Raw genomic sequence first — 17,510 nt, 5'->3', positions numbered from 1 at the left:
GCCAAGGAGGCGGGGAAAAAGGTACACTCAATGGAATATTACTCAGCACTGAAAAATAACAAGATCATGGCATTTCAGGCAAATGGATGGCATTAGAGCAGATGATGCTAAGTGAAGTTAGCCAATCCCTAAAAAACAAATGCTGAATGTCTTCTCTGATATAAGGGGGTGACTCAAAATGGGATAGGGAGGAAAAGCACGAGAAGAAGACTACCACTAAATAGGGAAGAGAGGTGGGAGGGAAAAAGAGGGAGAAGGGGAGTTGCACAGAAGAGGGAAGGAGAACCTCATTGTTATACAGAATACATATATGATGTTGTGATGAGAAAAAGAAAAAAAAGTGTGTCACATTAGATTGGATAGAGAGAAAGGATGGGAGAGGAGGGGAGGAGTAGGGAGGATAGGAAGGGCAGCAGAGTAGAATAGACAATATGATTGATGTCTGTACACTCCATGTATGTATTATATATCAAATTGCATTCTACTGTCATGTATAACTAAAAAAATAAATAAAAATTTAAAAAAAAAGATGGCAGACTGGAGCTGTCTACAGGTGAGGTCTGTGAGTACTGTTGGGCTTTGGGCCCTGGTGAGAGAGTAGGAAGTTCCTACTGGAGTCAGATGCAGGCCCCAGATGTGGGGGAAGGGGGACTGTGAAGTCATAATGGTGGTCATGAGGATGGCCCCCAAGGGAGCCACTGGCTGCAGAGCCAAGCTGCCAAGGTTCTGGGAGAGGGCCTGGGAGGAAGGGCCAAGCAGCAGTTGGCAGGCTGTGGAAGAAGGGGACACAGAGTTTGGAGGTGAGAGGGTGTCTCTGGGAGGAGAGAGCAGCGCCCACCCACGTTGGGCGGGGAGGCAGTGCTGGGGTGGTAAGGCAAGGTCTGGCTGAGGCCCACTGATGGCAGAGGCCTGGCCCCTCCCCAGGTAGAGGGGGCCCACACATGGGCTGGGATTGGGGGGCATGGTATAGCTGTCCCAGATGGCCTGGGACTCACCCATCAGAAGGCAGTTGATGTGCTGCGGAGCTTTCTCTTTCTCCCAGTTGAGGTCCTCAGTGGTGACTGGACAGGCCAGTTCTAGAAGTGGTGGCAGCCTCAGAGGTCCCCCTATTGATGTGACAGCAAAGGAAACTTTCATTTCTGTGGCCTACCCCTATTCCCCATGGATGAGCATTTCTTCCTTGGCAATGGCTGTCCCGCTCTGCCTACAGCCACCTTCTCACACTGGGCCTTCTTTGCCATCCATTTCCCTGCAAATGCCATGATCTTGTTATTTTTTAGTGCTGAGTAATATTTCATTGTGTATACATGTCACATTTTTTAATCCATTCATCTATTGAAGGGCATCTAAGTTGGTTCCACATTCTACCTATTGTGAATTGTGCTGCTATAAACATTGATGTGGCTGTGTCCCTTAGGTCTTTTGGGTATAGTCCGAGAAGGGGAATAGCTGGGTCAAATGGTGGTTCCATTCCCAGCTTTCCAAGGAATCTCCATACTGCTTTCCAAATTGACTGCACCAATTTGCAGTCCCACCAGCAATGTATGAGTGTACCTTTTCTCCCCACCTCCCATCCTCGCCAGCACTTATTGTTATTTGACTTCATCATGGCTGCCTTTCTGACTGGAGTGAGATGGTATCTGAGGGTGGTTTTAATTTGCATTTCTCTGATTGCTAGAGATGGTGAGCATTTTTTCATGTATTTGTTAATTGATTGTATATCCTCTTCGGAGAAGTTTCTGTTCAAGTCCTTGGCCCATTTGTTGATTGTGTTATTTGCTTTTTTGTTGTTTAACTTTTTGAGTTCTTTGTATACTCTAGAGATCAGAGCTCTATCTGATGTGTAAGGGGTGAACATTTGTTCCCAGGGTGTAGGCTCCCTATTCACCTCGCATATTATTTCTCTTGCTGAGAAAACATTTTTCAGTTTGAATTCGTCCCATTTGTTGATTCTTGGTTTTAACTCTTGTGCTCTAGGTGTCTCATTAAGGAATTTGGGGCCTGCCCCCAGGAGATGAAGAGGAGGGCCAACTTTATCTTCTATTAGACGCAGAGTCTCTGGTCCTGTTCCTCAGTCTGCCATCTTGAAAGGTGCAGAAACACGCTCCCCGTGGGAAGCAGCCCCTCACCCCTGGAGCCACCATCCCACCTGGGGTTTCTGACAGGAGGAAGCCCAGAGCCCCCCCCCCCCCAGCTGTCAGTAATTTGGACACCTGGGAGCTCCAGGTCCAGGGGTAGCTGCATTCCCACCATTGATATCAGGCCCCCCCAGCCTGGGGCTGCCCAAGCCACTCAGCCCTTGGTGGTGACAGACGTAGAAATCCCACCGTGGGGGCCCGTGCCAGCACCTGTACACATTCTGCTGGCAGCCAGGCTGCAAGGCCCACTGCAGCATCTAGTCCATCAGCCTCTGCAGCTGCTACTCAGAGGCCAGGGCCTGCGATCAGTGTTTGTCCCAAGAACAGGCAGCCCCAGTCAGCATGGGACAACCAAGTTTCATCCCCTTAATGCTGCCAGTGTCAGTTGCCTCAATGGCAACTTGGAGGACAGATTTGTCCCCAGTTCTTCCATCTCCCAAGGCAGAAATGGGAATCTGCTAAAAAAGTTAGAGGGACCCCCAAAACCAGAGACACCATGGGGCAAGCTTGGGACAGAACAGCTCCAGGGCCTGCCCCTAAGCAGAGCACCACCATGAGGACCAAGGGAGAGAAGGGAAAATCAAACCAGGGCAAGCAACCACTGATGTTTGTGCAATTCATGCCATCCCCCAAAGCCTGACCGTGCAGAACCCCTGAAGCTCTCCTGGGGGAAACCATCACCACCTTCGGAAAGGCCACCTCAACGTGTAAGTTTGTCCCCATGCAACCCAGGAACCTGGGAGCCCCAACTAGCTCCCAGATCTCATATCTATCTGTGGGGTTCTGTTCATCTCCTCCCCAAGTGAAGGAAAGAGAAGCATGAGACAGCACTTACAGGGTAACTGGGGCTTCGACATATTCAGCACCACTAACTACACCATCCCTATAGTGGTCACTTTACAGGGGACAAAAACCAACTCTGTTCTTGGAGCCTTGAGGGCCACTCCTTTAAGTGCCAAAAGGCAACCCCTTACAGGAACCCTGAATTCCACCTGGGAGCATCAATACCTCCATGAACCAGGCTGCATGTATTTACAGAGGGAATCATATCTCCCATTTCCCTGGTGGTAAAGGTGAGGCTCTGGGAAAGGACATGAATTATGAGTTAGCCAAGGTCCTGCCTGGAAGAGCTGGGAATGGAATTCTGGAAATCTGGCTCTAGAGCCTCATGTGCATCACCCTGCAGTGGAGGCCTGATGCCGGGAGCTTGGAAGGGGGGGACCCATCAAGTTGGGGTGGGGGGCTCAGAGAAGAATGAAGAGATGGGTGTGGCTGGGGAATCCATCCAGAGGGGGAGACCAATAGGAGAGGGAGGGGATCAAGTGAGGGGACTGTAGGAGCAAGGCCAGGCAGTGGGAGTCTGTGGGTCAGGCAGAGGAATGACCTGTGAGCAGCTGGGGGTGCAGGGATGGAGGGGGACGGGATTCAGAAGGAAAAGGTTGGGTCACACCATGGAAAGAGCCAGGTCTGGCAGGGAGACTCAGGCTGAGCTCAGGCTCAGCCCAGGACTGACTCCACCCACCTGCAGACACCTCCCTGTTCCATCCTCCAACTGTCTTTGAGTCTCTGTCTTGAACTTACCCAAATCCTCCCTTCTCACCGCCTCCACTGGCCCTACTCCACCCCTCCCAGCTCTCACCTCCTCCCTGCCTCGCCCATAACAAGTCAAAAAGCTCAAAGCTGCTGGCCATTTCCATGTAGCTCTTTTCCCTGCACCTTGTCCCCTCATCTGTCTTAACTTGAACTCCAGGTGGCTCTGTAGGGGCAGTGGTGGGTGACACACAGGATCTCCCTGCTTTAGAGCTGGAGAAACTGAGGCCCAGAGAAGTAATTTCTACTTCTATTTCAGATCCTGGGCCATCACCACCTCCACGAAGCCCTCCCTGCACTCTCTACTGCCCTGTCAGGCCTGGTTTTGGGTCATTTGTTCTCAGAGGACCAAGGATCTTTGCTGTAGAGAACTGGCCTCAGGTTGCCACTGTCTATTCCTCCACATGGATTAGTTAGTCTTTCTATCTCACTTGGCATGCAGGAGACACTGGAGAGACACTGAGCGACTGAATGACAGTTTGGGTTCTTGTGACAAGTAACAAGAAGAGGTGTTAGTAGAATGTGGATGGGGCACCACATGGTCCTCACGTGGGGTATAATACGTCTAGGAAGCTTCTATAAGTGGGTGATGACCTGGTTGGAGCTTGAAACCCGAGTTGCTGGTATCAGCTGGAACATGCAGAATGGTACCTGGCAGGAGGTGAGCCCCTGGCTCCTGTCACCTTCAGGAATCTGGGTTCAAGGTCCAGTGGTGTAGGTAGCTGGGAATGTGGGCCTGTGAAGGCCTCTGCCCCGAGCTCCATAACCCCAGGTGACCTTGAGGCAGGCAGGGTGGCACAACCTTCCTCTGCTCACTCCCCTTTGTCCAGTGGTAGCCCAGGGGCATCTGACTCACCTCCTCTTTGCCCCACTTCCCCACAGTGAGATTTATTTTTAAGTCACCCAAAAATCCCTCCAGCCTTCCTGATTCAGCCACCCTGTCCTCTGTGATTCTCTTGTGAGGGTCCACTCAGGGTCCCTGGAGGGCTGCAGCCCATGCACCTCACTGGCTCAGCTCACCCACCCCACCCTGTGGCTCTCCACTCTCCCTCACCAGGTGGCAGAGGCCTCTGTTTCGGGGCTGGAGGTCTTCCCACCAGGAGTCTAGAACAGGCTTAATAATGTAGAATAGAAAAATTATGTATTTCATCCCATTTCCTATTTCCATAAGACTGTAATAATTCAGTGACCCCCTTAAAGGCCATTTTTCTCTTGATTCTGGCCCATACAGAGGCCATGCTCTGTTAGAGTGGGAAATTAATTTTTTCTTGGTCACAGGTTTATAGCTACAAGCACAATACTCCGTGAAAATTCTTTCCAGTGAGTAGCCTGGGCTTAATATTCCCCATACTTAATAAATTACAAAGGAGACCTTCCAAACATTGTGGTTCCTCTGTGCACCGCATATCCCTTCTCATTATATGGACCACAGGTCAATTTCAAGTTTCCCCATCCAAGCAAATGGCCTAAGGACAGAGAACTCCAAGGTGCTCAAACAACAAGGAAACCAAAGAGAGCAGGCCAGGGCCTCTGTGGTAGTGAGGAGCCTGACCAGAGAGCCAAGTAAAATGAGAGACTCCTGCTATCCAACTCTGAGGGCAAAGCTGCCAGGGAGTGGGAGGGAAGGGGACGTCCTGTCTCTGAGACTCCACTTTGCCCCAGGATTATGGAGATCAAGGTGAGACCTGTGCTGTGCATCTAAACAGGCTGCCACCAGGTCCCATGTGGGAGAAGGTGGATGTCATCTTAGCAAAAGAGTTTTCTCTTGGAGCCACAGGAGTGGGTCCTGCCCTGGAAGAGGATGGTCTGGTGGCTGGTCCAGCAGAGCTGCCAGGGTGAGAGGCCAGCACAGATGTGCACCTAGACGCAGCCTTGCTCATGGTGGTGCTGGTGCCCAGAGGCAAACTTGGGCATTTCTGCTTGGGTGGGCCCTTTGGGGATGGCACTGAAAGGAGAGGCCTAGGTGGCTCCAAGATCATGGTTGCTGTTTGTCCTGTGTAACTTGGTCACCATGGAAATACTCTGGTGGTGGGGGCCACAGAGAGTCAGGCCCAAGCTTGCCTCATAGGTCTGTCTGGGGCTTGAGGGTCCCTCCTCTCAGAAAGGAGATGCTCATTACCCACAGGCTGCTCCCAGGTTCTCTGCTCCCAGGTTCCACTGAGGACTCTGCCAAGGGCATAGTCATGCAAGTTGGTCTTTCTGGGGTGGTGCTGGCCCCTGAGTTGAACTTGGGGATTTCTGCTTGGGTGGCCTTTGTGTCAAGCACTAAATGGAGGGGCACTGGTGACCCCCTGCTCATGTTTCTGCTTGTCTTTTGTCCCTTGGTCACTGGAGGCGCTCTGGTTAGAGGTGCTGCAGGTTTTCATGCTCCAGGCTTGCTGTCTGGTGCTTGGGGTCCCTCTTCTTTTGGAGCAGATGCTCAGTGCTCCAAAGGCCAGTATCACATCTGGAGGGAGGTCTGCAGTCCTAGAAGCCAGTGATGCCACAGCATGGACTTTCAAGTGCAGGTGGCCTTTCTGGGGATGGTGTTGGTCCCCTGCATTGATCTGAGGGGTTTCTGCTTGGGATGACTTTGGAGATGGCACTAAAATTAGAAGCACCCATAGTCAGGGTGTCATAGCAGGTCCAAAGCTGGACCCATGGTGCCCAAGGCCTGGAAAGACCCACAGGGGAGAGTAAGCCAGGGCAGTCCCTGCCAGAACCTGGACTCTCCAGCCTTTGAACCCAAAGGTGCCGGATGCCAGCCTTGCCTGCCTTGAGGGTAGTAGTTGTCAAGTGCTTCACAGTCATTTCCCAGGAGCATTGCTGGCACAGTCAGGCATTTCATTGAGATGAATCCAAGCCAGGGGAGCAGGTTTTTGAGCAGTATTGGATGTGGAGATATATAATGTGACTGGCTTTCTAGAAGGTAACCTCATTGCCATGGTTCCTGATGGGCACTGCTGAAAATACAGAACCATCTGGAGGACTGAAAATTTGATGAGTCATTCATTTATTTATTTTTATACCAGATATTGAACCTGGGGGATCTCAACCACTAAGACACATCCTCAGACTTTTTTAAAAAATTATGTTTAGTTAGAGACAGAGTCTAGCTAAGTTGCTTAAGACCTCTCTAATTTGCTGAGCCTCGTTTTGAACTCCATATTTTCCTGTCCCATCTTCCCCAATGCTTGGACTACGGGTGTGTGCCTCCAAGCCCTGCTGGGCCTTTCATTTTGGCCAGATCTGAGCCTCTTAGTACTTTTGTTAGGAAATGGCCAGGAGGAGGGAGAGTGGATCTTAAATGGATGGTTTGTTATTGTAAAGGGCTGGGGATTATAGTTTGAATTAACGTAACAGTCTTCTTAATATTGTCCTGAGCATTTCATTTACCCATATTGACCCTACCTCTCCCCCTGCCCAATGCCACTGTGGATCACCGAGGGTTCTCTATGGTCCAACTTCAGCCTCAACCCTTTCCTTGGTTACTTCTCATGATGACACACCCAGGAACTGCACACCTTGACTGGTAACTAAAGCTTTCCTTGGTGGTGCTTTCAAATAGGAAACTATAAATTTGTTATCAAGTGACTTGTCTAGAAATCATTTTCTTCCAATGTTCCAAAGAGGTCAGACTGGAAGAGGACCTAGTCACTTGCCAGGCTGACCTTCTTCAGGTGTTCCAGCCCCTCAGTGATTTCCATCAGTTCCCCCTCTTTGTAAAATCATGCAATAGACTGTGTTTGGGGAAGCAGCAGGCTTAGGATTGAAGCAGGAGTTCAGTTGAGGTTTTCAGCAGGAGGCTATGATAGGAGTCCTCAGTGCTTCCCCAGTGAGCTTGCCTTTTAACAGCAGGAAACCCTGGGAATGGGACAGCGATCAAGAACTAACAGGTATCAGTACTCACATGAAACAGCTGATGTGCTGTGTTCACCAGTCTATCCTTTTTTGTTTTTAATACTGTTTTTTAGTTGTCAATGGACCTTTATTTTATTTATTTATATGTGGTGCTGAAAATTGAGCCCAGTGCCTCACACATGCCAGGCAAGCACTCTACCAGTGACCCAAACCCCAGCCCCATCAGCCTATTCTTTAAGAAGAAAGGATGTTCATAACCTGTTAGTGTCAGGAAAGCCAAAGGAGCACCTGTACTAGTCTCTGGGGAGTAGTAGCCTTCTAGGGCAGGCTCCCTGACTGTGTGTTAATTAAGTGTCCTGGTCCATGTGGGCAGGATGAAAGTCAACCTCAGTGTGAACTGGGACGCACAGAGCTGATGACCAAAGAGAGCTGTTTTTTGACACTGCATTTCCTCCATCTATCGTGTTTAGCATGAGGAAGATGGTTTTTTTTCCTTGTGGAAATTGAGTTAATAGGTGGTAAAATAATATCTTAGTTGCTTCTGATGTGGCTGAGGAGCACTTTCAAGTGTTTAAAAAGCTGGTTTTTGTATATCATTGTGTAGCCAATTGCAATTCTTATGAAACCTTCTCATAGGCTGTTTCTGGTTTTATTGGGATTTTTGTTTCCGCTGCATTGTGAATTGGATGAAGGAGGACATTTTCCCTTCTTATAAATGGTTTTGTGGAATTTTGAGATTTGGGTTTTTATTTTAAGACATTTCATTTCTATTTGAATAAATTCACATTTGAAGGGAATAAATCCACATTTGAAGGGAATAAATCAACCAGCCTTAAAATGACATCTTTCTGATGGATAGAAGCAATTCAAGGAAGAATAAGGATGATGTCTTTTAGAAATGCTATAGGGGGCTGGGGAATGTGGCTCAAGCGGTAGCACGCTCGCCTAGCGTGCGTGCGGCCCGGGTTCGATCCTCAGCACCACATACAAACAAAGATGTTGTGTCCGCCAAGAACTAAGAAAAAATAAATAAATATTAAAATTCTCTCTCTGTGTGTGTCCCCCCCCCCCTCACTCTCTCTAAAAAAATGCTATAGGAATATTTGTTTGGGGGTCAATAAATAACATGCTTAGAGTTTAATAAATATTTTGTTATGTCATCGTAGGTTTCTACATTTTTGTATTCTAGTAGAATTTTATCTAGTTTTAATATTTGGTTTTGAGCAGACATCTTTATCTTGAGAGATATCATTCAGTGTTACTTTTTCAAAATTTGCAGCTGTGCAAATCCAGATGCTTGGTGAAGCTGCTGTGGTGTGAGGCAAGCCTCTCCTGTTAGGCCAGGAGCCTGTAAGGCACCATCAGCACATGTGAAACCTGCTGTGTATTATAAGCAGCAGGAAATAGCACAGAAGCTGCACGTGCATTTAGGTCATTTGGAAGTTGAATTCTTGTCATATCTTTACTGTGCTTAACATATCTTCTCCCCTTTAGTTCTTTCTTATAGTAATTTGAAGCTGATGACTTTACTGGTATTCTCAGGAGAGCATATACAATTAAAATATTTTTAAATTCAGTATCAGTTCAAAGAACTCAGCATCACCTGCCTCTCACCTTTGGTGGGAAGGTAATGAGCAGCCACTTAGCTCTGTGTGCACCAGGACAATGGTCCTGAGTCTCCTGGGATGGCTAGCTAAATCTGGAAGTTCCTTAGGAGATGGAAACACATCAGCTCCTCGTGTTCCATTCAACAGTGAGCACAGAGCGCTCAGTGAACATGCATTAGGATAGTGAGTGTCCCCTGCAGGGACTGGTCTCCTATTCCCTTTCCAGAACTCAAAGCTGAATTGTCTGTCCTTCTCTGTGCTCCACTAGCCTCAGCTATTGAGTACTATTGCCTCTGAGATGCTTCTTGTTCATACTACTGGGATCTTGCCTCCAAAGTTTAGTTGGAAGAATAGGAGGAAACTGTTGCTTTAAACTGCACACAAAACAAAAGGAAGTGGCTTCGCCTTTCCCTAAAGACATGGAGAAAGAGAAGTCTGTTCCCGTGGTCGTGGCCATGCTATGGAACAAATTCTTGGCCACTCCACACCATCCTTGCTTCTTATATGTTTTGTGCATCAGTGAATTTTTTAGCCCTAGCATTTTCACCTATGGGAGGCGTGTAGAAACGGAGGCACAGAGATGCCAGCTCCTTGCCATTTCATGGGGTCCTCAGGTCTCTGCCTGCTGCCCCACCAACTTTCCCCACAAACCTCTGGAATTTCAGCAGTGCCCTCTGCTGTGGGCCTGTGGAGCCAGACTAAGTTAGACTTCCCGCGACTCAAACTTGGAAGTGATACCCCATGAGGCTGGTTGATTTCTGTTTCTTAGAAACCAGATGCTGATGTGGATCCACTGAGAGAGGAGGGAGCTACAGGCTTGGGGCACAGGATGCTGTGGTGTTTGAAATCCCCTGTAGTGTACCCCATCATACGATCAGAAGAGACATTGGGGCAATTTGATTTCTCACAGGAATTAGAATTCTATGGCAAACGGAAGGCTATCTCTGAAAATAACCCTCCAGTGGTGAGAGTGGGGACCATGGCCAAGAGAGGAGCTGACTTTCCCTCTGTCACTGTGGGACTCAAGTCATGGTAAAGTCATCCTTTGTCCCTTACCTTCCTATGTCATGCACTCTGTATGTTTGTGCATTAGAGATGCATGGCAACCTCTAAAGCCGATGTTAGAATGACCCCCGGGGAAACTATGGAGGACAAACTATGGAGGCCCTGCAAGGCACAATGACTTCCTCAGGGCCACACACATACCCACCAGAAGGGGAAGGGTCTCAACCAAGCTCTGTCTCCCCAAACCAAGGGAGCTGGCTACACCCGGGCCTGTCTGAGGGCCTGATCCAGGGTGTGTTGATGTAACTGGGTCCACCTGTGCCTATGTCATGGGAAGACTGCAGCCCAGTGGGCCATTGGAACCATCTTGTGTGAGAAAGGGACTCAGGAAAGGACTTCCTGGGACAGTGACCTCACTTCCTTGGAACTCACAGAAGTTGGAACCTACCTGGTAGCTAGGCACCCACAGTCCACAAACGGTCCCAGTCTGCTCACTGGTGTTGAGACAGCAAGCCCAGAGCCATGAGTTCTTGTTGTCTACAGATCTGTGGGTGCTTAAGCCTCAGGGCTTTTCCTGAGTGTGGAGGTGCTGGGTCAGCGCTGTGTCCCAACGACTCTGGCAATTTTTCCCAAGGAGACCAGAAGTGACAGGACAGGGCACCACAGGTGTCCACAGTTTAACCCACATTCAGATTCCCCTTTCAATAGTGCCAGATCTCACCAGGTTCGTGTGTGTGTGTGTGTGTGTGTGTGTGTGTGTGTGTGTGTGTGTGTGAGATGTCTCCTGAGAATATGGAGGGAAAATATTTTGTTTTCCCCTGACGTATGGCAGTGATTCCTTTTGCAAATGGCTACCGATTTCCTGTTGAACTGTCCCTCTTTCATTGCCCATCCTAGGGAGAAGATGACCAAGGTTCATCAGTGGATGTGTCCTGTCTTGTGGAAACCCTCACAGCACTTCTCTGGGAGCTCAAGGAAGGCCTGGTGCCTGCACTGCAGCAGGGGAACACCCCTATGTCCATGGGGGTTTGTATTTGTAGTAAGATTTGGCCAGTACCCAGAAGGCTCTGGAGCTGCTGTCTAAAAGGTGTGTATCACCTCCAAGCCCTGGCCCATGGCCATCTCCTGGCCTGCTGTTGGGAATGCCGGGCATCACTCTGAACCTCCCTACTTCCCACAGAGCTTTTTCGGAGGAGAACTCTGCCCGGGTGTTTAGAAATCCAAGTAGGATGAGCCCTAGGAGTGTTTGCCTCAGAGTGGTCCTGGGACACAGGCTGGCGATGGCTCTGGCCTTTCCCTGGGGGCCTGTCCCCTCCCTGAGAGGAAGTTCTCTGCCTCAGACCTCACTCTTCTGAGGCCTCAGGAAAAGCAGTTTCCACATTTGGGAAGGAGTCTGTGGGTTGCATCTGGGAGGGTTCCCACCTGCCTGTAGACAGAACAGGGACCCCTGGGGTCAACTGAGAGGGTCCTGGCCCTGAGGTAGCCAGGCAGCAGGTGGTTGGGTTCATTCATGGCTCAAACATATATGAAGCACCTACCTTTGGCAGGCATTGGCCTATCATTTAGGAATCAGTGCAGACAAACTCCCCCAGCCCTCCCGAGCTCCCGTTGTTGTCAGGAAGTTAGTCAAGTCCACCAGGCATCTTGACAGATGAGGGACACAGGATATTAGAGGTCACAGCCTCCTGGTCTTCTCTAGGTATGGATGCCTCCAGCCAGATGTTGAGGAGAAGTACCTTCAAGACAAGAAGTGAGTGGTCTTTGGGCCAAGAGGGAGGGCTCCTGTCTCGAGAGTGGTCACTTGGGGGGCTGCTGTAGAGGATGGCTGGGCAGACCTCAGGGTCTACCCTGTTGTGTCCCAGCAGAGGACAGAGGTCTGGGGCTGACTCTCTAGAAGGAACAAAGCAAGCTGTGGTGAGATTCTGGGTACCCAAGGAAGAGAGGCATGGCTGGAGCCTCAGAGCCAGGCCCTGTGAGGATCCCTGTCAAGCACAGCCAATCCCAGCCTGGATTGCCCATGCTTTTTTGTATAGAGACTGGACAGCAAGTGAAGGGGAGAATCCTACCCACACAAGTGCCTCACAGTTTTTCCCCCTTTGCTCTGCTGCTTGTGACCTGCTTGGACACTCTCTGGGAAGCCCCCCATGCAGGGGGCCTTGGGAGGTTCCAGCTGAAGGAGAGGCCCTTTACAACATTATCTTCCAGTTGGTACAGGTGGTGACCCAAGCTGCCATCCATTCTTTCAAAGTCAGCCACCTTCCCGGGCAGCTACATAAAATTCACACACACACAAATGCCAGAGGCAGGGGGTCAAGAAACGATTAGACCAGAAGCCTCCACTTCTCCCAGAATGTTTTCTCGCTGCCCTAGTTCTAAAGTCCTTGAGGGTGCCTCCCACATGTGAGCACCTGCACATTGTGCCAGATGCCCCACCACAGCGATCCTCCTCCTCCCACTAATACTGTCTATTTTATTTTTTGTGATGGTGTTTTTTTTTAAAATGTCTGGGATGGCATTGTAAGTATTTTAGTAACAAACATTTATGTTGACACAATAGTGCTCCATCCATTCACCAGGCTGTGCCACCCCAGCACTGAGTAGCTGAAGATGGAGCCCCCTTAGAGCACATAGGTCCTGGGGGGAGGACACACACAGGCCATCTTAGAGGAGGTGAGATAGAGTCCCCTGTGCACGGAGCAGAGATGACTGCCTAAAGGTGGTGAGGATTTCAGGGCATTTTATCCCCTACTGTTCTGACGTTAACTAGGTTAGATGTCATGTGACACTACAAACCCTGTTCATATAAGACAGCAAACTTAATATGTGTCTTCTTACTGCTCCACAGATCATGTCTCACCTTCTTCTTATTCCCTAAGAAACAATATTGAAGTTAGACCAGATAATAACTCTGTAATGGACTGAACAGTTGAGTCCCATGTTTTGCATTCCAAATAGAAAGCTGTGCCTTGGGCTGGGCTGTAGCTCAGTGGCAGAGTGCTTGCCTAGAATGTATGAGGCGGGACTTCCACTTTTGTTTCTGGAGTCTGCATTCTTTGAATCCATTTCTATGCTTCCAATCCTAGATCAGGAGCCCCAGGTTTCTGCACTACACAGGAGCTGAAAAAATTATCAGGGAAAAGAAGTAAGCATATTGAAAGCCAAGAAATGTGACTTCTTCTCTTCCCTTCTAATACCTCTCCTCCCAAGCATCAAATAAATTTATAAGAGTAAACAGTAACTCAGCAGTAAAACAGAACAAGAAGTATCATGAGCATAAAAAAGCAAGGAAGAAAAGGAGTATAAACAATGAAGGACAGCCTAAATATTCAGGAGGACCTAGAGTCATCAGAAAAATGGCCATATAAAGAACTCAAGGAACACCTTAGACAGATGGAAAGGAACTTTAAAGATCACATTGAAAATGAATTACATAAACAGATAAAAGAAGAAGTTAAGCATCTTTATCAGGAGATAGAGATTATAAAAAAATCAAACAATAATTCTAGAAATGAAGGAAACGATAAACCAAATTAAAAACTCAATCGAGAGTATCACTAACAGAGTGGAGCAAGTAGAAGCCAGAACGTCAGAAAATGAAGACAAAATATATCATCTTGAAAAGAGTCTGGCCAACTCAGATAGGCTGGTAAAAAATCACGAGAAAAACATCCAAGAGATTTGGGATAACTTAAAAAAACCAAACTTACGTGTCATCGGGATAGAGGAAGGCACAGAGATTCATACCAAGGGAATGGGTAACTTGCTGAATGAAATAATCACAGAAAACTTTCCAGAAATAAAAAAGGAAACCGATATACAAATTGTAGATGCATACAGGACACCGAGCACACAAAATCACATTACACAAACGCCAAGACACATTGTTATGAAGATATCCAATATACAGAACAAAGAGAAAATATTAAAAGCTACAAGAGAAAAGAGGCAGATTACATTTAGGGGTAAACAAATAAGGTTAACAACGGATTTTTCATCACAGACGCTGAAAGCGAGAAGATCCTGGAACAACATATTTCAAACACTGAAAGACAATGGATGCCAACCAAGAATTCTGTATCCAGCAAAATTAAGCTTCAGGTACGACAACGAAATAAAAATCTTTCATGATAAACAAAAACTAAAAGAATCTGTAGCCAGAAAACCAGCATTGCAAAGGGTCTTGAGCAAAACTCTACACGAGGAAGAAATGAAAAACAATAAAAAAAGCCAATCATGGAGAAACAAACTAAATTAGAAAAAAAAAAAGAGATAAATAATCAAACATGGCAGGAAGTAGAATGTATGAGGCACTGATTTCAATCCCTAGAGCTACAAAAAAAAAAAAAAAAAACTAAGAAAGGCATGCTGTTGATCTAAAACTATTAAAAAAAGAAAGAAAGAAAAGAAGAGAAAAAAAAAAGCTGTGCCTCTTGAATAGTTAGTCCCAATGAGAATGCAAGAGAAATGTTCATAAAGAAAATGAAAGTGCTGCTCCAGGGCATATGTGAATGATAAGAAAGCAAAACAGCTGAGAGGGAGGGATAAAGTTTTCATAGTCTAGAGAACAGATGAAAGGAGCCACGTTCCCTTAAGGCAAAACCGCATCCAGATAAGGCCACAACATTAGATTTTTCTGATGCCAAGAGAAGGGAGAAAGCTCCAGAAGAAGTCTGAAGGTGCCAGAATTTGGTTCATGATGTTCGAGGCAAGAGGCCCATCTCCATATAAGACAGGTGCAAGGTGAAGCAGCAAGTGCTGATGTAGAAGCTACAGCAAGTCATGAAGAAGATCTTGCTAAGCTCTCTGATGAAGAAGTGATTTGGTTGAGTTTCTCGGTGTCCCCCAAAAGCTCATGGGTGAGACAACAATGCAAGAAGGTTTAGAGGGGAAATGATCCTGTTAGGAGAGCTAAAGCCAATGAGTGAATTAATCCCCTGGCAGGATGAACAGGGGGCACAGATAAAATGGGGTGCCCACACCCTCCCCAAGCCTGGAGGTGTAGGCCGCATCTGGGGAGGAGTCCAGGTGCAGGGTGGAAGCGAGCAGCAGCCATCCTCCACGTTCCACATGAGGGTTCCACATTGGAGGTTCCCAGCAACCAGCGGCATCCGGCTGCGGGCAGGGCGTTGGTCGTGGAGCCCAGGCGCCCTGAGGCACTTTGTGGAGTCCAGATGAATCGGTGGCTGCAGGGAAAGCGGCGTCCAAATAGGAGCATCCTCATCCCTGGGCGGTGGCGGGACTCTGCTTCCAGGGCAGTGGAGGTGTTGCCAGCATTTCTGGTGGCCAGGTCGGGACTCCAGTGGCCACAGTGTGGAGCCCTGGCTGTGGCGACGGCGACGGCGACGGGTAGCGGGCCTCAGAGTCAGAGGGCGACAGAGGCTGGGGTGCCCTGTGCTGTGGCTGTCCCCGGCCACTGGTCTTGCTCCTGGCAGGGCCTGTCTGCTCGGGATGCAGGACGCGGCAGGCGGCGGTGCCCACACAGCCCCTGAGGACCTTATGGTGCCCACGCAGGCGGCGCCTGGCACGCGCCCTGGGCCCACCGGGCGGCTGCTCGCCCCGCCCCGGGTTCGCCCTGCCCCTCCCTGGGCTGCGGCCTCTGCGGGGGGTAGGCCCGCTGCCAGCGGGGGCAGCCTTTGGAGAGGACACCCACCCTCCCCAGCCACATCGCCCCCGGGCTGTGGCCACTGAGAGCAGAGGCGGTGGGGGTGGGGCTACAAACCCTCCCCCTCAAAGCGCACCCCTGGGGCGGGACAAGGGTGGAGGGCAGAGATGGCAGAGGGAACCCCAAGACGTGCCGCCCTTGGTCTTGGTCTTCTGCCGCCCTTAGACACAGAAATGTACTTTAAAAAATTATTTAATTAGCTCTAATTAGTTGTACATAACAGCAGAATTCACTTGGGTTCATTGTACAGAAATGGAGCACAGCTTTCCATTTCTCTGGCAGAACAGGAGGTAGAGCTGCACCATATGTGCAGTCCTGCACGTACCGAGGGAAATGATATCCGTCTCATTCCACCCTCTTTCCTTCCCCATGCTGGTCCCTCCTATCCTTCCCCTTCACCCCAAGTTCCTCCATTCTTCCCTTGCCCCCTCTATTATGGATCAGCATCCACTTATCAGGGAGAACATTCAGCCTCTTGTTTGGGGGGATTAGCTTTTTTCACTTACATAATATTCTCCAATTCCATCCACTTACCTGCAAGTGTCATAATTTTATTCTCTTTTAAAGCTAAGATTCCATTGTGTACATATACCACATTTTCTTTATCGACTTAGCTCTTGAAGGACTTCTAGGTTGGTTCCACAGTTTACCTACTGTGACTTGAGCTGCTATAAACATTGATGTGGCTGCATCACTCTGTATGCTGATTTTAAGTCTTTTGGGTATAGACTGAGGAGTGGAATTGCCGGGTCAGATGCAGGTTCCATTGCATGTTTTTTGAGGAAGCTCCATACTGCTTTCCAGAGTGGTTGCACCAATTTGCAATGCCACTAGCAATGCATGAGTATACCTCTTCCCCCCACATCCTCACCAACACTTATTGTTGTTGTATTCTTGTTAACTGCCATTCTGGCTGGAGTAAGATGGTCTTAGAGTAGTTTTGATTTGCATTTCTCTAATTTCTGGTGAAGTTGAACATATTTTCATATATTTGTTGATCGACTGTGTATCTTCTTCTGTGAAGTGTCTGTTCACTTCCTTAGCCCATTTATTGATTGGGTTATTTATTCTTTGGGTGTTGAAGTTTTTGAGTTTTTTATATATCCTGGAAATTAGTGTTTTATCTAGTGTGCGTGTAGTAAAGATATTCTCCCACTCTGTGAGCTCTCTCTTCATATTATTGTTTCCTTTGCTGAGAAGAAGCTTTTAAGTTTGAATCCATCCCATTATTAATTCTTTATTTTATTTCTTGCTCTTTACGAGTCTTGTTAAGGAAGTCAAGACCCAATCCAACATGAAGATTTGGGCCTGCTTTTTCTTCTATTGAGTACAGGGTCTCTGGTCTAATTCCTAGGTCCTTGATCTACTTTGAGTTTTGTGCAAGGTGAGAGGTCGTGGTTTAATTCCAGTCTGCTGCATATGGATTTACAGTTTCCCCAGCACCATTTGTTGAAGAGGCTCTCGTTTAGCTAATGTATGTTTTCGGCACCTTTGTCAAGAATGAGATAACTACATTTATGTGGGTTTTTCTCTATCTTCTATTTTGTACCATTGCTCTACGTGTCTGTTTTGGTGCCAATAGCATGCCGTTTTTGTTACTACAGATCTGCAGTAGAGTTTAAGGTTGGCTATTGTGATGTCTCCTACTTCACTCTTCTTGCTAAGGAT

Source organism: Spermophilus citellus (assembly GCF_964194105.1).
Source record: "Spermophilus citellus genome assembly, chromosome: 17".
Taxonomy (NCBI): Eukaryota; Metazoa; Chordata; class Mammalia; order Rodentia; family Sciuridae; genus Spermophilus; species Spermophilus citellus.
The sequence above is the reverse complement of the archived record's forward strand: the minus strand, read 5'-3'. Positions refer to the sequence as shown.